Consider the following 7,179-nt stretch of genomic DNA (forward strand, 5'->3'; position numbering starts at 1 on the left):
AGCACTTCTTCCAGTTGCTCCTATCACAGTAATAGTCCTTCCAGATGGAGGAGCAACTAGATTAGTCACCACTGAATGTTCAGCACCAGTGTCGATCATGAACGCACTCCTTTTCCCCCCTATTGATACATCGACCATAGGCTCCGCTCGACCAAGGGGGATGGAGCCCGGTCGGTATCAATAGTCCTCCATGACAGTGTCAGCCAATCCTACAAAGTCCCTACCTTCTCTATCGCGGGACCTTTGCGCTGCTGGAATATACCTGTCTTCCCTAACACTTCCTCTGTTCCCATTACTCCCTCTATAACCATTACTCCCTCCGGGGCCTCCTCTACCTCTCGCTCTACCTCTAAAGTTTCCGTAGCCTGCCCTGGGTTGGTCTCTCTCGTACTGCTCTCTTTGCGGACATTCGTTCCTCCAATGCCCTTCTTCCTTGCAATACGCGCATTGATCCCTACTCAAAGGCTCCCTACTCCATCTATTATTGCCTCTATCTGGGCCCCGTTTATCTACGCCTGCGATCGCTACCGCTAGCATATCAGCCTTTTTACGCATCTTGCGCTCTTCCTCTTTCTTACTTTCTGTATCCCTGTTCATATAGACCTTATTTGCTACCTCCATTAGTTGGGTGATGGACATACCTGCAAACCCTTCTAACTTTTGTAGCTTGCGCTTAATATCTCCGTATGCTTGGCTGACAAAGGCGGAGTTAACCATTCGGGAATTGTCTGCGTCTTCCGGATTAAAGGGGGTATACAAGCGGTATGCCTCCAATAATCGGTCATAAAAGACACTGGGCGCTTCATCGCTTTTCTGGATCACCTCAACTGTCTTCGACATGTTAATGGCTTTCTTTCCTCCGGCTTTCATGCCAGCAATTATAGCGTCTCTATAGGCTCTGAGTTGAACCATATCAGCACCATTTACGTTCCAATCGGGATCGGTGTTGGGATAGTGTGTCGCGGCCCATGCTGCTGGATTGGCTTGGTTCAAAGCACGGGCTCTATCCTCTAATGCTTTAATGGCTGCTTGATTTATTCTTGTCCTTTCCTCATTGTTAAATAAAGTCATTAGTAACTGCTGGCAATCAGCCCATGTCGGATTATGCGTCTGTACTATTGAGGTGAACAGATCAGTCATAGCTTGTGGTTTCTCAGTATACGAGGAATTATGGGTCTTCCAGTTTAAAAGATCGGTTGTGGTAAATGGGACATATACGAAGACTGGGTCAGCGTGTGCCATTTGACCTGCGGCATCGATATAAGCTGACCCGGGATTCAGACGAAGAGGCATCTGATAGTGCTTTAATTGTTGGGCACCAGTCAACTGTCGGGTTTGGATGGGGCTACGTAGAGAGGCGTCAGTCATGGGTTCCGGTCGGGGAGAGATAGGGTATGGGGATGTGGGAGGTCGGTTTTGGGAAAAGGTCGTAAATAAAACACTTCGAGCCGAGCTAGATGAAGCTTGACCGGAAGTCTGAAGTGGCGCCAAATCAGGATATTCGTTTCTAATGGGGGTGGATTCTGGTTCCGGAAGGGGAGATTTAGTACGAGGGGGGGTGGATCCTGTACTGGAGGAGGAAGCGGAAGTGGATGAGGGTAATGAGGGGAGGGGTGCAGGACTTCCTGCGTTTGCGTCACTTCTTCTTAACGGAAAGTAAGGGGGCGGCAAAGGGATCTCGGACTCAGGGGGCGTGTCCAAAATGGGCCTAACACCAGTCCTAGTGGACGAGCAAGTCCTAGCTACCATGAGGCGACACTGCTCCTCGTGGCATGTCTGGAGCCATTTTGGCGAGTCATTTACGGCCTGTCTCCAACAGTCAATATAAGGAAACTGGCCGTAAAGTTCAGGCCTACCCGATACAGCCACGTGTAAGCGCTGTACCAGAGTTGGATCCAAACTGCCACGTGGCGGCCATGCCGCAACCAAAGTAGGCCACTCCCTAGTACACAAAGTGACCAAACGTACAGGAGACATCTTTACCCCAAAATCACAAACTTTGAATCCCTTTTTAAAATTCTTAACCATACATCCTAAGGGATCCGGAATCGTTGACTGCGACGCACCCATACTTAACAATGGAACGTCGTCGACAACGAATACTATACACGCGTACTATTCAACAGTCACACCCGTTTCCTCTGGCAACAGCACCACGTGGTACGGTTACCAAGTGAAACGTACACAATAACAATAAACACTCAGGGAATTCCCGTACACACACAGCTGTTACACCAGTCACTATATAATCAATATTATGCCCTTTGGCGTAACTATACAGTCACCCACGCTATAATTCTCTATATACGAATTACCCGTCTATAACACACCCCAGTAACATCGTCTTTTACAAATAGCGGTTACAGTACGGTTAGCATAGGTCAAAGCACAAGTTAAGGTCACAATACAATTATTAGTGGTTATGGTGTTAAACATGCAATGGACGACAATGATTAGTACTTATTATATAATGTCAGTAAATATACAGGGTTATGGTACCGTGCACTATAATACAGCAACACACTATTAACACTCTCGCTAGACGGCTGAGCTCGCGCTATCTAACAAGATATACACTTTACTAAAACAATCGTTAACACATTTACAATTCCCAACTAAACTATTGGCCAGTACCTTGAATGGACTACCTAAAACTATATACACCCGTTTTGGTTAGCCACACTGCCCAATCACCACATATATAGCGAGCTAGAGAACCGAATTTACACAGGCGCCTCTTAGTCGCACTATCAAAAGTCTAGTGGGTTCCAAATTTACACGCCTTCCCACTTAGCCCAGATAGGATGAGAACTAGCGAACCGAATTTACACAGGCGCCGCTTAGTCTCCCGGTCCCTCCGACCTAGCGAACGTAATATACACCCTAGAACGCTAGTCTAGACAAGACACCGGTGTCCGGCTAGGGCTATTTACACCAGGACCCCGCCTGACTAACCAAATCAAACGGTCTGACTAAAGAGCGTTCGATCGAGCGGTGCGCCTTCGCTCCTTCCCTCCGACAGAGGGGGCAGATACACAGATTCAAAACCCCTTTGGGCCTACCGCACAATCGGTATACCCCTAGTGGGTCCTGCCGTCTAAAACAGCAGTTGTCTTACCTCCTCGTTCCTGAACCTGAGTTCACACTCATCGACGGGGACACCCCAGCACTTCTCACGTAGAGGCCGATGATCTCCTGGACAACAGACCAGTGGCGCCGAGACGAAGGGAGGTCCACGCAGAAGTTCAGGGGTGCAGCCGTAGAGAACGTGGGCAAAGATAGACCGTCTCACGCCTCTGCCTCTCAGCTACCGTTGAACGATGAGCTTCCCGGCCAATGCACCAAATGATACCGGAGAAACTGACGGAAGCCAAGCACAGAGAGATGGACACAGGTTTCTTCAGGAAGGAAGAGATTCTTTATTGGATCACCGATCGGGACTCAGAGGGACTAGCGTCACCAAAATACAGCAAAGTCTGAGTACTGAATACATAGAGTACATTCCTTATATAGCACTGTAGCTCCTCCCACAATTAACTACACCCACACATACCCTTAACCTATTTAATAAATAGAGTCTAAACTCATCCATCCGGTCTAACCACGTGGCTCATCTGATACAAAGGAGAGGGACGCGTAATTCCAGTTCTTACATTCCTGCACCTGGTCAGTACAGTGATAACAGTATCTTAGCTACGTGTAATTAACTAACTGATACTACAAACACATATACATACATATGCCTTGTGGCAATCTTAGCCTGCTAAACTTGTATTTTACTGGAATTACATCACAATAGTACCCAGTCTGTCTGCTCATAGTACAGAGAGTACCCAGTGTGACTGCCCAAAGTACAGAGAGTACCCTGTCTGCCTACCCATAGTACAGAGAGTACCTTGTGCTCAGTCTGCCTGCCCATAGCATAGAGTACCCAGTCTGTCTGCTCATAGTACAGAGAGTACCCAGTCTGCCTGCCCATAGTACAGAGTACCCAGCACCCAGTCTGCCTGCCCATAGTACAGAAAGTACCCAGTCTGCCTGACCATAGTATACAGAGTACCAAGTGCCCAGTCTGCCTGCTCATAGTAGAGACAGTACCCAGCGCTCAGTCTGCCTGCTTATGATGCATAGAGTAACCAGTGCCCAGTTGTGCTGTCCATAGTACAGAAAGCACCCAATCTGCCTGCCCATAGTGCAGAGAGTGCCCACTGCCCAGTCTGTCTGCCCAGAGTGCAGAGAGTACCCAGACGGAATACCCAGCGTGAGTTATCACTGCAGTGCCTGGTTAAAATCACACAGCTATAAGCTAACAGACGTGTGGCTCTTCAAATATCTGTCCAGTGTGCACAGACCTTGTGTATAACTACGACTGACATGTCTCCTCAATTCTAAAGAATGTCTGAGTTGCAACCTCACCCATGTGCAGTTGGGGCAAAATCCAATTCACAAAATTATATATGGGCTTTGAATAGGCTGACAGCAGGTTGTGTATGCCTTCTGTTAACTCATTGAGCATGTTAGATACGTGGAAAGGGTAGCAGAGGCTACAGTGCTTGTCCCATAATACCCTGCGACAAACCCAAGATCAAAATGACAGGCTCCATATTGTTGTAGCCATTTCCTGTTTGGGAGAGGTCTATCAGCTGCAGCCATAACTGACACAAAACAGTTTTATGATCTTTAAAGGAGTCGTTTTTTTCCCCTTAATATTTTAAAGTGAACCTGTTATTGGTTTCATGACTGTGTGTGATCCTATCCATTGTCCTGTCCAGTGTCCGAATTAAATTATTTTTTCACTCACCTTTACTAGTCTGCACTGTGTTTAGGGCGTAATGACCTCCTGGTCAATGGATCCAGAGTCACGATTAGCTCGCCTTCTTGGGGAGCAACCTATCCTTATTCACTGCCCCTGTTTGGGAAGCCTCGGATGGCTTCCTACGCCTGGCATGGCCCCCTGATGACCTCAGTGATGTCAAAATCCCTCTCTTCTTCTGTGATGTTGAATTAACCAGCCTGTGTGTGTTGGGGGGTAATGCATGCACACTGTAGAGGCTTGAAGCTTAGCAACAGGACAGCCAGTAGGTTATGTTCTCTTGCAGACGGACATTGGCAGGGGGTTTGGGAGAGTTTGATTTTCATCACAAAATCTATAAATTGCTAAATCTATAGCTATAGGCTAGCAAATCATGAGAGGAATTAATTTATGAAAAGTGCAAAGTATCATGACAAGATCAACCATGTTTTCTGAGACACATATCACGAAGGCATATTCATGAGCAGCACATGAAACGGGTTGCCTGTAGTATTTAGAATTCAGAGGAAGGTGTATAATATTAAAGGGACTCTATAGTCACCAGAACAACTACAGCTTGTTACAGCCTAGGGATACCTCCACTGGCCACTCCTCAGATGGTTACTAGAGGTGCTTCCTGGGGCAGTGCTGCACACTGTGCAGCACTGCCATTCAGTGTATCCATCCTCTGCATGGAGACACTGAACTTTCCTCATAGAGATGCATTGATTCAATGCATGTCTATAAGAAAATGCTGATTGGGCATGGCTGTGTTTGACTTGTGCTTGCTATCAGCTGCAGACTTGAATACAAATACGATTTTACTATATTTAGGGAGGAAGAGGGAGCGAGGGGGAGGGAGGGGGGCTAGATGGTTGTCGTAACACTATAGGGTCAGAAATACATGTTTGTGTTACTGACCCTATAGTGTTCCTTTAAGCAATTAGTCAATGAAGCATCCTGCAGAATATGCTTTATACATGCATATTCACATGCAGGGCAACCCTTCTCATGCATTTTCATAAATATGACAAAATTATATGTGTCCCTGTAAATATGGTGGATCTATTCACCCTGATCAGGACAGGTATACCGGTATTTTTTGCATAATTATAGGTTGAGATTGTTTCTTCTGCATATTGTGTCCCTTGACAGGAGAGCTCAAGCTTTAATTAAAAATGTAACAATATGCGCAATGTTAAACACAGACAGCTACGCTCGCCGTTAACAATACAAATTCCTCCAATATCTCTCTCCAAACTGGTATCAGCTGTTCAATCTCTTCCCAGTGACAGCTTTACGCACTAAATAAAACAGTGTGATGTCATTAGAAAGCCTAGAATTTATGCAGGATTTATTGCCAAGCCCATCAAATGTTTTCATTCACCAAAATAACGCTAATGGCAAGTTTAAAAGAAAACACAACTTTTTTTGAGAATTTTCCTTTTAATGTAGAGTTTTTTTTTTTTTAATAATATTTATAGGAGTCTCATAGCACTGTTCACAGATATTGTCTGTCCACTTTACATTTCTTAAAATGTTGAAGAAGCCTCCAGAGGGACTCGCTAACTAACTAGTGTTTCTTGTGTTGAATTGGCGAATCTGGCGATACATCGTACAGAGCTCATTTGCAGGTTTCTATAGGATTTTTTGGAAATATCAGAAGTCTGGCATCATGTCAAAAAAAGGCTACATTACAATTTCTACCAAATGCATTATTATAGTTTAACAAAAATAAACATTACATTTTTTTTTATTAATTTTAATCTGGTACGCCATAATTAATGTCAAAGAACATCACATCTCTTTACATGAACTTAACATAGTATGAATCTTATAACAGGATTATTTTTAGTTATCTATTTACATTCATATATCCAGTAAAACAGAAATACATTCCTGATAATATTTACCGAACAGCAATGTAAAATTACTTGATATGACCATTAGATTTGCTTGGTTAAAAAAAAAAGGATTGTCTACTGAGAATAAACTGGCGTTCTCTGAAAATATCTACGTACAACCTATGTTTTTTGTTTTATTTGCCCAACTAATGAACAGAACTAAAATGTCTGGAATCAGCAAAATAAAACCTTTTTTAATTAAGTCAAGTGACTAACTGTCTCCTGACCTCCAGCTGTGGCTGGAAATTAGATTGGTACACGGAGTCTGGGAGTAACGAATCTCACAATCGGCTTGTTTCCATGCTTTGTTGTTGTTGTAAAAAGCAGCCTTTAAGCATTGTTAAAGGATCCCTATAGTGTCAGGAAAACAAAGCGTTTTTCCTGACACTATAGTGCCCTAAGGGTGCCCCCACCCCCAGGGTCCCCCTCCCGTGGCACTTACCTTAATCCAGCGCTGGTGACCTCTCCTCCCCGTCCGACGGC

The sequence above is a fragment of the Pelobates fuscus genome, chromosome 2 (assembly GCF_036172605.1).
Source record: "Pelobates fuscus isolate aPelFus1 chromosome 2, aPelFus1.pri, whole genome shotgun sequence".
In the NCBI taxonomy this organism is placed as follows: domain Eukaryota; kingdom Metazoa; phylum Chordata; class Amphibia; order Anura; family Pelobatidae; genus Pelobates; species Pelobates fuscus.